The sequence below is a fragment of the Melopsittacus undulatus genome, chromosome 4 (assembly GCF_012275295.1).
Source record: "Melopsittacus undulatus isolate bMelUnd1 chromosome 4, bMelUnd1.mat.Z, whole genome shotgun sequence".
Taxonomy (NCBI): Eukaryota; Metazoa; Chordata; class Aves; order Psittaciformes; family Psittaculidae; genus Melopsittacus; species Melopsittacus undulatus.
In genome coordinates, this window is record NC_047530.1 from 31,765,400 (window position 1) to 31,784,082 (window position 18,683).

Genomic DNA, 18,683 nt, shown 5'->3' on the forward strand with positions numbered 1-18,683 from the left:
ATGTGTTTCCATTATCTTCTTAATCACTCACCCACAGCTCCAGTTTAAAACAATGATGCTGTAGTCAGTGCATTTTTGGTCAAATGAGAAGTTATGTAACCTATGGTGAGATCCAGTCCTGGTTATTTCTTTCTGTTATTCTAAATGATGAAACTCAGTTAATTAAGGAAATTTAATTTAATTAATAAGTTTCCTTATGCTAGCTGTACCAGTCCTGTCACTGCAGTCATATTTTCAAGACAAATACATCAGTGCTTTGTCAAAGCTAATTTTGTGTCTAGAAATGAGGCTTTCATAATTTTTTGGAGACTATGTAATAATTTTTGCTTTTAGAAAAATGTCCTGAAGTTCTGCTTGAGACAAAGGTTAAAGAATAAAGATGGCATACCAGCTAGTGAGACAAGTGTCATGATTTTGAGTTTCTCAGGGAATACTCACCATCTCTCATTATTTTTTTTATCTAATTATCTGGAAACAAACACTTTTAAGAAAGGCAATGTATTAGGGTCTGTGAAGAACTCAGTCCTTAATGTAAGAAGTCAGTATGGCAAAATAAACATTTAAGGATTGGCATCTGTTTTTACAAATTTTCTTCAGAGCATGGAAGCATAAAATATTTTTTACGTGGTTTGGTTGAAAGTTGGTAGCATGCAGTACTGATTGATTTTGAATTATACACAGAATTTGTATTAGCTTAGATTCCAGGAGTCTGTATAATATTTTTTCATCTAGTTTTGGGGTGCATGCCTGTCTCAGTACCCATGCTCCACTAGGGTACTGAGCAGGCAGAAAAGGAATATATCCCTTTCCAGGTGGCTTATAGGACTTTACAATAGCATTAAAACTAGTAATCAGATCACAGTTAAGTATTTATATGTGGCCCTTTGGATGTAAGCATAAGGAGGTCATAAGCATATTAAAAGTTCTATCAACTACTGAATGACAGGCTTGAATGAAGTCCTAATTAGCCATTAGGGATAGAAAGATTAGTCATAAGTGACCTCACTCCTTTGATGTTGATGGGTATTATTTCTATGGATTTTCCTGAAGGCCAAAACATTATCTAAGTCTTTGACTTCAGGAAATTTATTCACATATAGTAAACAGAAACTCTCAGCTATTTTGGTGCTATTAGCCACACAAGTACCTAAAAATGAACTATATTTGAATTAATCAATTACATATAACAATTGGTTAGTACTAAATTTCAGGGGTTTATCCAGACGAAAACAATGTTTAGGGCAGCAAACAAGCAATTCTGCATCACTTTAGATAGCCAGTTTCATCACATCAAAATGTTTTACTTTAAATTTATTTAAATACTTCTAAAATTTTCAGCCAATTCTGAGCATAATGTCAAAGAGAAAATTAATAAGTTTATGTTAATTTTAAGAGGAATGGATTCAGCGTTAATTTTTTGCAACTCTGGAATGCTTATCTAGAGATCAGATCACTAGTTGACCATTTGTTGATTCCTTAGCTCAAATCCTAAACTAGCACAACTCATCTAATGATGAGATAATTAAAGCCAAAAATATTATGTCAGTACAGACCAACTGAGGAGCAGACCTGCATGTTCAGATTACAGAGTACATATTCTAGCATCAGCAGCTAGTCAGTAACTGGATGCCACACATTCAGGCCACTGGAATCACACCCACTACAATACTAAGATACTCTCCAAGAAAAACCTGAGAAGGAAAATTTCATATATGCATATATATATATATCAGAAATTGCAAGAATAAGCCTCATATTGCAAAAATTATTCCAGTAGTCATTCTTTATTTGTGAATTTAGTTTGGGAACTTTTCGTACAGAGACAAGTTTTGCAATTCAAGCAAACCAAGATGTTGGAGACATGCATAAAAACTTTTCTTTGAAATATGCTTTAATTTCTCCCATGTCTCTGGAAGGAAACTGCTTTTGACAGACTACATTTTGCCACTGTTTCACTTAATAATTCATAACAACATTTACCAAGGGAGATTGGTCTTTGCTTTAATTCTCATTGTATGCCAGCCAACCTGCTACCTATTCTTGTTTACTTTTATTACTTAACTGCTGTTGGTTTGTGGACTTTACAGGCAATACTGCTACAACTAAACAAAAAATGCAAGGATGAAAAAATCTGCTCTTCAAAAAGGCTTTTATTTCACACTGTCTCAGGTTCATATTTTAGGTCATACTATATTCTGAAATTAATTTTTTCTTACTCAAAAACTTAACAATATAATAGATGGTGTTTCTTGGTCCTTCAAATACAGAGAGCCACAAGCCATCTCTGTGTATTTAAATATATGTGGAGACCCTGTAAAATGGTAATCATGTCCAAAACCTATTGACTTTGACTGGAAATGAAAGTATGTAGAATTTTGCAGAACTGCGCATCCAGTGTGTAAAGGGGCTGCTTCATAAATTTATTTTTGATCAAGTTGGAAACAGAGGAAGCCTGTGTCATATATAATATAAAACAGAAACCTGCATTTCACAGGAATAATAATAATAGAAATAATAATAATTGTAATAATAATAATGTCACTTTTAGGGAAGGTGGGAGAGAAATCAAAGTGACTTCTATTATTTTGATGTGGAATGACTGCAAATTGAGCTGCATCACTCTTAAGCTTGGGGGGGCAGGGAGTGGAACAGGCTTAGATATTGTTAAACTCAAGTAATGCGGAGTCAATTCTCTCTAGGAGCAACACTGTATATGCCCTGAAATACTCATGGAAAATATTCCTTACGTTACCACAATGGAAACCAAAATCCTTAAAAAACAACTCTGTCTGCCTTTAGCTCTGTGTTATAGTATTCTTCACATTTTGTTGTACTTGCTAGACAGGTTTTACAATGTCCTTCCCATATTTACTCCAAATTCAGTTTGTATACATAAAAAATTTGATATTGTGAAAGCTGTAACTACATTAGGAATTATCTGATTATAATAACAATTTTAATGCTTACACTTGGACTGGAAGTAGAAAATTCTTTTGCTGTTCTTATTTTTATTATTCTCCTGTGCCCCACACACTCAAGTGGCAGAATGGCCACAATACTAATCACATGTATTAGTTTCTCTACAGGATGTCATGTTAATCATCAGAAATTTTGCTCAAACAGTGTGATAATTTTGCTGTTTATGGAATGTCATCTTTTTCACCTTTTATACAAAAAGTGGAGGATTCTTTTTCATTTCCCTATTTGTATTTTTAATGAAAATATAACACACTTTAAAAAACTTAATTTTTAAATATTCCCTTTTGACTAAATCATAGAATCATAGAATATATTCTGGTTTTGCTTCTGCTTTCCAAAATTAAGATTTTTGCATTTGCTTTTTAAACTACTATGGATACTGGTGGCTTGTACAGGCAGCACTTTGTAATTACCCATCTGATTTGTCAATGCACTGATACTTATGCATTGATTTGTAAACCATCAGCACCTTCCACTTCAGGCATTTCACACAGTTCTGCACATGCACTGCATTTCTGATTATTTGCAGCCCTAAATATGTTTTCCAGTGAGACTGACAATTGTTCTGCTCTAAGGATGCTTGTCTTGCTTCTGCTTTACCCGAGGGATGAGGATTTGAAATAAGAAGCATCTTCATTTCCAGTTATGTAGACATAAAATAATTCCAGATTTCAGATTTACACTGGAGAAAACTTGTGGTAAAAGTGACCAGTCACACTATTTCTTGCTATTTCAGGTCTTACAAATTGATTTTTCCTTATTGGTAGTGGTGTGTCATGCGAAGATTTAAATAGTGAAATATTGTCAGAAAGATCCTCCTCTCTTTCAGGACAGTAATACAAGATATGAAGATATTTAGTTAATGCGATCTTATTTACAGCATTGCAATGTTTATAAGGGAAAGAAATAAGGATCCTCTTGTGATTGTCAGCCATTACAGAACACACATACTTATTTATAATAAGAAGAATCTTCTGACTGGATATTGCCCAAACCGCAAGCAATACATTGGGCTGATGAATTCAACTTGTATAATTACCTGAGAGAAAGGAACTAGAGTGAAGGAAGGGGAAATGTGCTTCCTGTCAGTTCTGCTCTAATCTAATTTCCACACAATCTAAATGACATCTTTGTACCTATATCTGTTAGTGAACCAGCAGACTACTTCCTAAAGAAGCTCTTTCAGATAAGAGATGTTAAAATAGATAGAATCATAGAACTATGAAAGTACAACTCTTTAATCTTGGTGGGAAGACCTAGGTTTCAATATATCTAGGGTTTAAGTGTTGGAGATTAAGATAGTAGTTAGAGAGAGAGAGAGCAGAGGTGAGGGAGAAGTGCTGTGTATTACATTTCTAAAAGAATGATCCACTGGGAGTCACTTTTGCAACGCTGTTATTTAGAGTTGGAATTTGCAGCACAATTGATGTCATTTTGCTGATTACTTATCTCTATTGCTCATATGTAAAAAGTCAGTAGAGTTATAAATGTGATCCATGCATTCATGTACCCACAAATAATCATGGGTACAAACCCCTGCTCTGAATTTCATGTTCAGAAGGGAACTGAAAGCTTTGCAATTCTGACTGACCAGGTCTCATGTTGTGTATTAATAATTCTCTGCATGAAATAAAATCATTTGTTATTATCAAACACCCCAAAATTCTTTTGTAATGACAGTTGGTAATGAAGTTTTACAGACTGGCATTAGGCTACTACAGCAATGAGCAGAATGTAAGATGAAATAGAACAGAATGTGTCTCGTTATTATTCAGATTGTTTTGTATCTGGTTGCAAAACTGCATTAGTTTCGATAAAGGAAACAATGACTAACAAAATAGATAAATTTATTCTCAGACATTAAATACCTCTGGGGTACTACTGAAATTTGCACTGGGAAAAAGCTTCTGAATCATATATAAAAAGACTTCCCTGGTTACCAGCTGGCAAAGCTGCACACTTTGCTGTCCATTCCTGTTTGGACACAAGTGCGATGCCTCACTCTAGATTCTGAAGGTAAATATTCACCTGCAAAGCAGCAGTACTCAATTATCTGCAGTAACATTAAGGTAATTCCCTCAGACTGTTCATGTTTTTCTTAGGGAACACCATCATCAGAATATGCACAACTATGGGCTTAACTGAAATTAAAAAACAGAAAATTGATAGAGGACCTCTGTCATTATTCTCCCCACTTCTGCAGTAGAGAGTTCCCATAGCAAGAGAAATTATTTAATGTACTAAACCAGATCAGTTTGAAATTTAATGCAAGTGCTAAAAGCCTACAGTTGCATTGACAGAACCATTGTGTCTTTAGTCCTCTGGAAAAAGGAGATGAAGGTTAGGATGGAAAATCCTTTACAGCCATGCTACAGGCCCACGATAGTCACAAGCAAGTGAAAATCAAGCTTCATTAGACAAGCTATGGTGAAATGCATGAAAAATGTCATGGAAAATATATCAGTCACAACAGGTACAGGAGTTGCTATAAGACAGATATAAGAAACATAACTGCAATGCAAATGGCTGTCTCAATTAATTGCATAACCATGTCCACATATGAATCTGAAATCCAAACTGTAACTAGAACAACGCAAGTAACTAGAACAATGCTGTAAACGTGACCTTAAATAATCATACGTCCGAGCAAGGTCCTATAACGATTCAGAGGCAGCTAGGACACAACACAGTGTCACAGCTTCCACATGAAAATCCTTTCCCCATATTGCTAAAGTAGCAAGGCTGGCCCACAGTCATGTCTCTAATAAGGAACCAAATAGAAAAGTTTTCTGTTTTATGGTGTGGATATTCAGCTGTTGTAAACCTGGTCCAGCCCTGATAAATGCAAGTGCTATACATCTAATATCAATCAGCTTTCTGAATCTTCTTGTGTGTCAGCGCTCCTTTAATCAACTGTTGTTATCAACTCTTCCTTCTATCTTCTATTTGTGTTGCTTTTCTTTATGTCAGAAAAAAATAGCAGTTTGTTCCTGATAACATGCTTTTTACAAGGACTTGCACACTGTGACAGGCTCAGTTCTGCTTTGTAAGAACAGAGGAAGAAAAGGACATGAAGGTGAAAGAGCAGTTCATCTTCCTTACCTAACAAATCATTTCTGACAGAAAAATGGAAAAATGAGTCTGTGTTAATAGTGGTGGGTTTACCTGAGTCCACCTTTCATTTCATACAGATCGCTGTAGAATATGTCTGGATTTCAAACAGAAACAGAAGTTTGGTATTCAGCAGGAGAAAACCTGTGCCATTCTGTCCCCTCTTAAGATTTAAAAATATTGCACCTTTTTATTATTTGTCTTATGCTGTTAGGAAAGATGGGTCAGAAGACATAACATTGTTCCTGTTCTCAGGGATGAAACATTGGCTAGTAAGAAGTAATTCAGGGTATTTTAATTTTCACTTGTACTTCATTTCTTTGAAATGTCTAACAAAAAGACTTACAGATTTGACAAAGTAAGAGTTTTCTCCAACTCCCTAGAAACAGTTACTTAAAAACCATGTTTGGCTGTAGTGCTCATGAAGAGCGAAGACAGATACCACTGACTGAGGCACTGCACACAAGTTTCCCAGAGCAGTTCTGCCAGTGTAGTTCAGTCCCACAGCTGTCCTGCAACTATTCACAGAGCTAATCTACCTGGTAGTTATTCCCATGTGGGCAACTATCCATGAGAGGTTTGACTGAGATCAGCCAAATTGATCTGACTTGTGTTTTATTACTCACAGGAAGCTTGATCTGAAACAGTGAAGAGCTAACGTGTTAACTCACACAGTGCCATTTTTCCACTGAATTTTTTCTTCTCTATTACGGTTATGGTAACTGAATTCTAGTCAGAATATTTACTAGACTTTCTGAACAATTACAAGCAAGCAAATAAAGAATTACATGTTGTCCCAAATATTGTTACTACCAAAACACTTTTGGAGAATGCTGAAATCATTAAAAAGAAAAAAAAAATGCACACTTTCTCTGACAAAGGAGGGGCATATATCTTTAGTATAACCTTCCACATAAATTACCTCCTTTCTCCATAGTAAGCACCCAGACTTGGTGCTGCTGCTGACTGTGGGCATTTGGTGTGCCTGGGGGAAGAGAAATGCCAAACCTCCTACATGTACATACATGGATGGAGTTCCTGCAGCCTATGCTGGTTAAGGCCTCAGTGTGCACTCCTTCTTGTTCCCTTGCTGATTTTAGAATCTGGTGTTGAATTCTGCCTTGCCTTCAGCTGTAAGGAGAAAGAGCACACTGCAAGCCCAGACCATAATGTAGAGTTTGATCAATGTCTGACTTAATCAACAGGACAGTATGAATGTGCTGATGATGCAGAAGCAGCACAACAATTCTGTATGTTGTAGTGCATAGTATTAATTTCCTTTAGCATGTTTCTTATAAACAAGAATAATAAAGAACCACTTCAGTGTCACTTGCCCCCAACTGTATTTTCCTGTGTTCAGACTTTGTTATCCAATACATCTCTAATCTCTTTCAGACGAGAGCTCTAAAGGCAAGAGAAAACTAAATGACATAAAAGCTGACAGGATTTATATTGTATATTTTAAATAACAATATTCATTATTCCCCTTTGATTTATCTATGTAAAGTGAACTTCCTGTGTATATACCCATGCCTGAGAGGAAAATTTGAGAATAGTTACTCACTAATTGCTTAATCAATCGCATCTTTACTCTGTTTTTTCTTACAGTTAACATGCACAGCTTCTAAGGTCATAAAGATGAGGATGTGGACTAATATTAAGAGGGAGTAGGGACTACACCCGTCCTTACCAAACAGTACTCACCAAACAGGACTCACCAAACCAATAAGGGTTCTGTTCTAGAGCTAACACATTTTGGGATAACATTAACTCTGTCTGATGATGCCCTTGTACTACGTCCACCACAGAAGGAACTGAAGGAACTCACATATCCTTTTCTCCTGCCCCAGCTCCTCCTAGATTATGCATTGCCCTACCTCTCCCTTTCATGGTTGTGGACAGTCTTCCTCTCAGATGAATAAAAGTTTAGGAGGTTAAAATTGTGATCATTAGGAAACTCCGATTTCCTGTTGCACAGAAAGTTGACTGTTTATCTCATCACTCAGTCTGGAAAATTTGATTGCTCACTTTCATCCTGTTTTCCCCATAGATATTTTCTAGTCACTTTCCCTTTCCTGCTTTTGTCTTCCTTTTGCATAATACTGCAATATCTGACCTGCAGAAATAATATGGGAAATATTTAAATGAAAATAAAAGCTTCCAGCAGCATTACTGGTTATGTTAGTTTAGATAGTTTCTTTAAGATACTTTGTGTCCTCGATGCACCTGACATGACAGATAACACAGAATGAAATGCAGCTTCAGAGATCCTTTTTCACTGAAGATCTAATGAAAAATTATGATTCAGAAAACTAAAGTTTGAAAGAGAAACAGGAGAGAATTATGCTGCTACCAGGATACATGTCAATAAAAGTACCTCAGATAGATAGTGGAAGGAAGTGTAAATTTCATAGCAAGGCTACAGGTCTTTGCATTATTTCTGCTTCTACTAAATATGAAATAATCTTTTACCATCACATCAGAGTTAAAAAGAATGCCCTTCTGTCAAACATGGCTATCATTGAACACAAGACAATATACAGGACTATTTAAACACTCCTCCCCAAGATCACCAAATATTTCTTCACAAGACCTAAGTAGCTTGTGAACTGATAATAATGCTACCTGAAATTTGAAGGTGTTTATTCTCCCAGTGGTTATCTTTCTACAGCTGGTTGGCTAGACTGTAGGATGTCTTCTCTAGGTCATCACATGCATAACCAGACAATCATTCTGCAGCTTGTAAAATATGACTGCATATGAGATATTGATGGCCTAAGGGAAGTTCTGAATATCAAAGGTTCATAATTAGAATACCTATGCATTTGCTCCAATAGAATTCCCATCAATGTCACAGAGATGAGTGGTTATGAATTTTGGAGTCATCTCTGCTCATTCAGAGTGATTTATGTACTTCCATCTTCAGACAAATGAAGAGCGAAGAATTAAAGCTGAACCATTCTACCTAGAGAGCTTATCCTTAGTGAGGTTCTAAATTTGTAATTGCCTCGCCCATGGCTCAAGATCAAGCCCCACATTTTGTAATCATGACTTATTTATGTTCATGCCATCCATCCGCTTTCAGTTATTCTATCATCTTATCTGTAAATCCACAGTCACACCATGTAGGATGTGTGGATCTCCTGATAAGAAATTTTTGCAGGAAAGAGAATATGGACAGATCAACAGTTCCGTTGCCAGAGTTGCTGGCAGCAACTCTTAACATCTCATTTATTCCAGATTTATAAAGATTCACAGTGCTGATCTGAGGATAGAGCTAAGTGTTTGACCTCAGTGCTAATAGACTAGCTGAAACCTGTATTTGGTACAAAATACTAAGTTAAACAGACACTGATGAGATTATCCAGTGTGGGACAGAAAACAACCATCTTGTTAGCATTGTGGTTTCCCCATCTTGTTAGCATCAAGATTTCCATAGGTTCTCGGCCATGGCTTTGAGTTTTCTTTGCTTTTGAGTAAATATACCAATACAATACTTGTTGTTGTTTGTTTGTTTCGTTTGTTTGATTGGGGGGGTTTGTTTTGTGTGTTGGGTTTTTTTTCCCCCTTTAATTTTATATCACTGCATTTTACTGGAATTATATGTAACTATAAGCTAAGGCTCTAGTGTGAAGACAGGGATTCAATACCCTGTATCCAGGAAAAAAAATCAAAAAATACCCAGTTTCATCATTCTTCTAAAAACTGTATTAAACAGAGTACTATTTGTGAAAACTAGGAGAATGAAGCTAACAAATTAGAAAAACTTATATACAGCAACATTTCAAAGTCCAACAGTATCACTGACTGCCTTGCTACCTAGTTAAGTAATAAAAAAGGAAGATGCTAACTAAGCTTCAGAAGGAAACAGATTTTGCTAAATGATCCTTTGCAATTCTAATTCTCTCTGAAATATTCTTTTCTTTTCATTTTGTTTGTGTGTGTTCCTGCATGCATATACATGCATGTTTATCATTATGAATACACAACACTACATGAATAAATAAGAGATTTTGATAGGGCACAACATGGTTAAAGCAATTAGAGTAAACTTAATGTCAGATGCTCTGCCACAGGGGCTTAGGCATCTCTGGGCAATTTCAAGGGACTTGGCTTTGTCTGTGGCATTCAAAGTACACATTTAAAAAATAAAATAATAATAGAATAAATAAAATAAAATAAAGAGGTGTCCATTATGCTTCTTTCTTGCCTAGTATTTTCAAAGCTGTAATAGCAGACGCTTTTCTTTCAGAGTAAAGACTATTATTCTGCTGCACAACTGCTAAAGAGTAAGGTTCTGAAGTTAATTTTGTCAAACAGCTAAAGTAATTTCCCAAATAAAAAAAAAAAAAGACTTCTAGTGGCAAAATGCATTTTACAATTTATTGCTGAACTGCTGCAAGAACCTCTTCACTGAGCAGCATGGCACAGAGCCAGAACGAGCTATTTCAAAAATCACTGTTGGGCATATACCAATTTGATACACAGGATTTAGCAATACAGTTGGGAATGACTCTGTGTGCCTGTGTGTATGTGTTCATGTTCTGTTAAATTTTAGCAGTCTCTAACTGTATACGCATCTTCAGTATGAGGACATTTGTTGTTAGACTGCTGAATTTGTTTTAAAAAAGGAGAAATTTATCAGGCTGGATAATAGCACTTTTTACTTGTTTAATTTACTTATTATATGCTGTAAATTAATTTTCTATGAGATTTTATCAAAGAATAAAATGTCTAAGACAAAATATTTGAAAATGTTTCAATGAAGAATTAAAATTTTATGAGTGTCCTAGAGAGATGACTATTTGTTAGCCTTATATATCTTTTCCATCTCCTGATTCTTTTGTTCAATGAATAATGTGGGGGCTTATAGTAAAGGATCAATACAACATGATGCAATATGCATATAAAGCATTAACATATTAAATTAGAGTCCCCCAACCACCTGACCCAGGTTCATACTAATTCAGGTGTCAAAGCAATTTTCTTCCTTACATAACTATAACAAATGATGACATAAACAGCAAGCTTTCAACTGATATGGCTTAAGAAATATTTTTTAGTCTAGGAGCATTCACAACTAACTCCAAAGCTAAGTGGTTAAAGATAAGAATAAGGTTAAACCTAGATCAGTCAATGAGGTGCACTGTGCAACCAGACAAACCAGACTGCTAAATAGGGCACCCTCAGTTGGATGCAAATCTCTCAGTGACACAAGAAGCACCACCTAGGAAAATCTTCCTAGATCACAAATGAAATTATAAGGTACTACTAACAAATATTCCTTCATTTAGAGACACCTCACATGGTTTCAGCTAGCATTTCAGACATGCAACAGGCTCACTAAAACCACCTCAGTTACCAAAATCATAATTCATCAATTGATATGCACACCTGATGCCTAGTCTACAGATAGTTTTTATTGAAGTATACCTATGTAGGCTGCGTTTGTGACAAACACATACACTGCTACAACCTTAATACGGATGCAGTTCTAGTAATTTAAATGACACGTACTTACATAGCTTGTTTTCATATATACACATGAAGAAACTACTAATGAAAGCATATATACATTAGTATAACCAGAGACACACTGTTGAGGTTGTATCATCTTCAATTAAAGCTAAATGACATCACTTTGGGGTATTCAAATTATTACTCACATGAGTAACCTAATCATGAGAAGAGTGTCTGTGAAATTAACTTGCCAGTGAAAGAGAGAAGGATTGAGTCTGGAATCAAATACATTAATTTAAAAAGCAGGTTTTCAGCTGTTTCTGTTCTGTTTCATCAGCACAGGTAAGTTTGCTATAGAGTCTTTCCATTGACCTTGGGAGCAATACCTCTTGGGAATACCTCAGGCTTTTTTCTCCCAGCATAGAAACTTCCAACACACTGGAGGAAAAATTGAAGTTTTCTTCTTGTTTAATTTGATTAGTAGTTCTCCAACAGAATTACTTTTTAATGAAAATTAATGATATATACTTTTGAGGGAGACCTCTGTGATATAGACAAAGTCACAATTACCTATGTGTGTAACACATATACAAATTACATATATATATAAACCTGCATTTCTTCTTCAGAACTACATATTAAATCTCCTGTTCTGTAAGATTTTGATAGAAAATACATATTTTTGTTGAATTCAGTCCCAATGACATTGTGATTGTCATGTGTATTTTAAACCAGTTCTAACATTGTATTTCTTTTTCTCTGTAGACAAAGCATGCATAAAACCTCAACAGAAATAAATATTTGTAACTCTGAACCTACAAGCCTGTGGTTGATGATCCCATGAATGCAGTTTGGCTACAGTGCTCTGCAACCTGTGTGAAGGCTGGGAACTGTGTCTGAGCATCACTGATGGCTCCCAGAAGTGCTAGGATGCACTGTGGGAGCACTGTCTCCTTTCCCTACACCAGTAACTCTTTTCCACATGGCTTGTTTGTACAGAGCAGACCAGTGAGGTATGAGCTACTTGTGTGGCTACGTAGTACAGGACTGGAAGTACTGTCAAAAAAATCTCTTCAGTTTAATTTTTTTGCTGGTTTTGATGAAGGAATGCCAAAAGCTGCCAGCCGGACCTGGGAGTAACACTGCCACACACTTACTTCAGTTCTCAGAAGGTGCTGATGAGGCTTTTCATTCCAATCTCTGATCTTTCCTGCTCTTAATGGGTCATGTAGTACTTTCATACAGTTTACAGTATTTACTATGAGAGAAGTGTCTAGCATCAGCCTGCCCAGATCTTGCTTGACACAGAAGTACATGACAGTGAATGGCTAATGAATCAAATCTTTTGCCTGTAATTCTCCCCCAGGATACCTGACCTTAAACAAATATTGTCACTTTTGTCTGAATAAAGACTGTGGAATAGTTTCAGACTAATTTAATCATAGTTAGCATGTTTTCAGGAAGGAACTAATTTCATGTCTATATATTTTGCATTTTTAAGTCAATTAGATTACCCATGGTAATTTGGCCACAATAAAGAACTTTGACCAAAGAGCAGAACTTCTGCCCCTTCATCCAAACATTTTCACTGTGATATATTCACAAATAAATGATGATAAAAGAAAGTAAATGCCCTCTTCTGTATTCTGTGGCTCAATATGCGTCCCTGCCTGGGCTGAGATTTGTAACACCAGACTGCAGACCATTACAGTAATCTACAGATTATTGTCCAAACAACCTTTCAAAATTATCCTTCAACATTTTTCGCTGCAGTCTTTAATCCATAGCTGTTGCAGAAAATTACAATGACAATTTACCTCATGAATGGGTAGCTGGTGATTAAGTGTTATGAAAGCAGCCTTTTGACTTGCAGGCCAAGCCAGAATATTATCTGTGACCTTTATTCTGCTTCATAAGGGACAGATCCTACAAAATACTGATAAGAGCCTGCTGTAAGCAAGTCACCTCTCACCTGGGGCCAAAGTAAAATCATCACTTTGCAGGACTAAGTCTAGCAATGATCTGATCCTGTACATCAAAAGCCTACCGAGTTTTGTCTGCAAGAAATCAAGGATCAGTTTCAATGATATGCTCAGAGGCAATGATACACAGCATATCTATGAATGATCAACAGTTCCCTGTGTCGTATGCTTTTCTAAATACAACCTCACATTAAACTAGGATAGAAAAAGTTTATTTTACAACAAATCTTTTATAGTTTGAAATAAAATATACTGATTATTTCTAGGTAGAGCTGACAGCACAAAATTTCTTTTTAGAAGGGATATTTAATGAACCTCTTTAAACATCATTAAGTTTTCAGGAATGATGAATAAAGCATGATGGATTTGTTTTAAGTTGTTGCTAGTATTTCATTCCGATTCAGTTCAAGGGGCCATGTGAGAAGAAAGAATCAAAGAAGAGAAAAAGAAACCCTGCTTGCTGGGTATAGCATCAGTAAAAATAAATAAATAAATCAATAAATAAATAAGCCATAAGAAGGTCCCAACACACTTTGCCAGTGTCTGAAAAAAAAACAAATTAAATTGCACTGTTCCTGGGACATATTGTTTGATGTGACTAGAATACAATTTGTTAAACAGAGAATAGTTTTTATTTTAAACACTTCTTTCCTGAGTATTACCAATGAATTAAGGTTTGGGTTTGTTTAAAATAAATGAATAAAACATGCCTGTGAAGAACCATATTTTAATCACAATTTTTTGTAGTTGCTCTTTTTCTAAAAAAAAAAAAAAAAACAAAAATAGTCAATTGCTTGAATGTAGTGCTTGAATGAGGTGTAGGTTACACACAGCTCATATCATCAGTATATGCTAAATTAGCCTTCTTTACAATAATAATGATATATTCTTTTCTATTATTTTTTTAATAAAAGACAAAAAATACAAATATTTGTTTTATCAAAAAAAAAAAAAAAGCAATTTTTATACCTCTGGGGCAAGTTCTAGCTCTTTGGGTTTCTTGAGGAAATAAATAAAAAGCATAGCAGAAAGACTCCTAAACAGACTGACCAAGGGGGAGGTAAGGAAACACCTAAAAACATCATATTACCAAGTGCTGAGGTAATCAACTACAATCTGGAAAATGTCAAACAATGGTATTCACTACCCAAAGATATTGCTGATCAAGTCCTCAACTGCCATTTACAATCACTAACTAAAACATGGAATATAGCTGTGGATATAAACAAGAGACAAATTAGTATTGGGAAGCTGGGTTTAATAATCCCCTAAAAGAGACCATCTGTTTATAAAGACCCCCTCTTCCTTGATCTCTGACATGTATTCTTAATATAGACACAGCTGGATTTCTTTTTTTTTTTTTTTTACATCTTTAAACACCCTGCTACTATAAAGTCTACTTATAGCATATCTGGTCTGAGTGTTTGTCTCAAGTTTCAGTTATTATGTAAGCACTCGAGGGCAATAAAATTTCACATAGAAATCAGCCTGTTTTAGAGTAAGTATTAAACCATCAGACAAACATCAATGCAAGCCCTTTATTATTGATGTTCAGTACTACTGAATAATTTTGGGTTTGAGGTGGGGGGGGTTCAATTTTTTCAGATGTCCATCATATCACTGAAATAGCTGGAATAGATATAAAGTTCTTTCCAAGTTCTGGATTAATGTTTGGAACTGCAGTTTGGTTTTCTTGCTTTCCTATTTAAAACACAAGGAAATCATGCTGTCTGTAATGGGTATGACATTGATAACCTGACAAGCTAGGTGATTTGCAAGTATAAAGGCACAAAACAAATTACAGCCTGTGTTTCCAAGCCACTATGGTGAATTAAAAAGGGAAAAAAACACCACTGACTATACACTTCTCACAGATAGAGGTCACTAATGGACTGGATTTGAATCTGTCTGGTTAAAGTCTGAAAGTTACATGAAAGTAATCTAGTGAAAAATGAACTCATTTTGAGATTAAAGAGGTGGCAGAAATTATTAAGAAATAAAGCTCTCACCTTTCTGGAAACACTATTATCTTAAGTGTGCCTTCTTTCTAGTTCTTTAAATAGAAAGTGAAGTACAGGAAAAGCCTGATAGTGATGCTCGTTTGAACTCCTTTTTGTTTTCTTGACTTGGTAAAACTATGTCCTTCTTTTCTTTGGTGAGGGTAGAGAAGTCAGCCCTAATAACACCCTACATTTTAGATGCTGTTATTTTAAGCTGTTAAAGGCAAGCACATTCTTGATTCTCGAAGGAAACCATAGCCTATGTAATGCAGATTCCAACTGGGAGGGTATAAGGTTGCGCAAAGGAGGTATGCCTACATCCTAAATCAAACTATCCAGCAGGCCAGGATATAAATGTGACTTGTAACAGTGGCTCAAATTAGATCCAGACTCTCAAAGCCAAACACAGATAACATCACTTTACACACAATACAGGGTGTATGTGCATGTGAGGAAAGACTCTTTTAAGATCCCTGGGTGCATTCCAGCACCACTTCTTCTTGCTATAGCCCTGGACTTTGGAAAACACTGACAACTGTTCTAGTCACAGGTAGTTTTACAGACACTATATTTACACAGTGCTCTGACTTGCTTCACCTACAGTACTCCAGGCCTACACTCCCTTACTTTTAACTGCCTCGCTGCTGAGAACAGACATTTAAATAGCAAACCTCCTACAAATGGTAATGATATTTGAAATCTCTCCTCTCAAATAATTTTCAGGAAAAAGAACAACACTAGCAATTTAACATCACTTTTGTCACTTAGAAGTGGTGACTTTTACATAAAGTCTGTTGTATATTTTTGATTATGTAAAGATTGTGCCTCAGTGATAATGTTGCATACATTGACTCTTGAAATGAAGAAAGGTAGACACAGGTATAGGTACAGTACCCTTAAAATGTTTTGAAAAATTCCTGGATGGATTTTTCTCCTTCCAAGAACCACGTATCTAAGCCAATTCATTAATTTCCTCTGAAACTACAAATACATAAGGATGCTCTTGGAAAAAGACCATGTCAATGAATGAAATGAGGAATTAAGCCAATGGAAGTTTGTGGGTGTTTTTCAAACTCAAGCAGTGATCAATCTCTCTAAACTTGTTTAATTTCCCTACAAGCACTGTAAAGTTAGGTGCAGTAAATAAACCTTTCGTTAACACACCCCGCCTTTCAGAGAGAGAGATAGTGAACGATTTGCTTTAATATCTCTTCCTGCTCCTCAAGCAAGGAACCTCTCCCTTTCTATTTAGCTGAACTCTGCATTGCAAAAAGCAACATCTGAAGAAATCTAATCAGTACCTTCCACACACACTACAGGAATTTACACGGATTTGTGCCTTGGATTTATTAGCTTATTGTAAGCCTTAAAACAGATTTCCTCTATTAAAATTAATTAAAAGCTCCTGTTGACTGATTCCCATTCCGAAAAGAAGCTGGAGAGTCTTACTTTGCTACTGATTTATCTTTTATGGGGTTTTGTCTTACGCTCTAGAGACGTCTTTTCAGCCGTTTGACTTCTTTTTGTTATATTATTTTTTGGTTACACACACACGCGCGCAGTATTTGTCATTATTTTGCCAGAGATCACTGTCTAAATCCTCAAGGGCTCCTCTGTGTTCCGAAGTCCTGATCCAATTCCCTTAACCTGGCCCCCCGCCCCCAGCCCCTCTCCAGAGGCTGCTGACGGGGATCTTGACTGATCCTCCCGCCGGGCGCAGCTCCCTGCTCTCCCCGTGGATCAGTTTAACACTTGCCAGCGCACAACTAAGCCGACTGCCTCTTTCCACCAAGGCTCACCTTAAAGGTCCCGTTTCTCAAAAACGTCCCAGATATTGCTAACGGTGGTGCCAAGCCAGACGCTCGGCCGGTTCCCTGCAGCAGGGGTAGTTCTAGGCTCCCCCTTCCCCTCATCGGGGCCCTTGGGGCTGGGGCAGGTTTCGGCACCCTCCCGCTCGGCACTGAAATGCGACCGAGGATCCTGGACTCTGCTGCAGCTGCAAGCTCAGAGTCCCACTCCTAACCCATACACTGGCGTGGAATAACCCGGGGACCCTCCTGACACTTGCCAACGGCCATTCATAAATCCGTGCGCGTGGGTACCCGGCGCCGCACACTCGCAGCCACGGAGCTCTAATGAGGCGGAAGTGGCATTTCTGACACATAACCTGATCCCGGCTCCTTTACTTTGCCTTCTTGGAGAAGACAAGACCAAGAGGATCTTCTCTCTCTTGGAGAAGGCAAAGGGCACCACGGCTAGAATTACCAGGAAGGGGGAGACAGATAAATGAAACCCCAGCTGTACCTGGCGGTGTCTGGGAATCCCTCGCCGGCACCGATCATAATCCCCCTCCGCGCCTCTGGCCCCCCACACCAAAACTTTTCCGCCGCTGCAGCCGCTCCTCGGTGGTGGCCGCCGCCCTCCGCGCCGCGCCGCTCCCGGCCGGCCCCGCTCCCCGCCGGCCGCCGCCGCTCCGAAGCGACCCCCGCGCCTTCCTCCGCCCTTACGAGGCAGCGGCATCGTCGTCCCCCCTTCTCCGCCACCTCCTCCTCCGGAGCGCAGCCCGCGGCTCTGGCATCCCCAACGCACTTTCTCTCCTCGGTTAGCTCGCTCTTCCCCCCTCCGTTCCTTCTTCTCCGGTAGAAAATAAACGAGAAGGGACCGCGGGTACGCCTGGTCTTGGGTTTTGGTTTGGTTTTATTTTTTCTCCCCTTCTGTCCTCTGAAGACGATGAAAGGATCACATGAGGCGCAGGCACGGAGACCCCGGACCCTTGGAAGTCGAAGAAGGCATCGGACACATATATGTGAGTATATGTGTGAATGTTTATGTCTGGCTTTTTCCAAGTCCTGCTCCTGCCTTCAGCTGGGATTGCAGACTGATCTTAGCAGTAGTGATGCCTCAGATCTGACTATTCCCTGCTAATGTAAGTCGTGCCTTTTTTTCTTCCCTGCCTGACACCCCAGGGAGATGTTTACAGTAATGAATTCAGTTGATAGCCATCTCTCTCTCTCTCCGGGAGTCCCTCCCACATTTCTAGTTTAAAGAATGCTTGGAAGGCAGGGCTGCAACCTAAAGCTTTCCAAGAGGCAAAGTCAGGCTAGGTTTTTTCTTTTTCTTTCTTTCCTACCCACTTTCCCCCCTCCCTGCT

At 37.5% G+C, this 18,683-nt stretch overlaps 1 protein-coding gene across 2 annotated transcripts in view; it reads right to left on the bottom strand.

Annotated features, from left to right (window-relative positions):
• FLRT2 (fibronectin leucine rich transmembrane protein 2) overlaps window positions 1-17,945 on the bottom strand; it is a 61,530-nt gene extending 43,585 nt beyond the window's left edge. The window contains exon 1 of one of the 2 annotated variants that reach the window (XM_031042989.2): window positions 17,837-17,945. The gene's annotated coding sequence lies outside the window, so the exon portion shown is untranslated. The remainder of the gene's footprint in view (window positions 1-17,836) is intronic. The other variant, XM_005142276.4, reaches the window with a different exon arrangement.
• Between the last annotated feature and the right edge of the window lie 738 nt (window positions 17,946-18,683).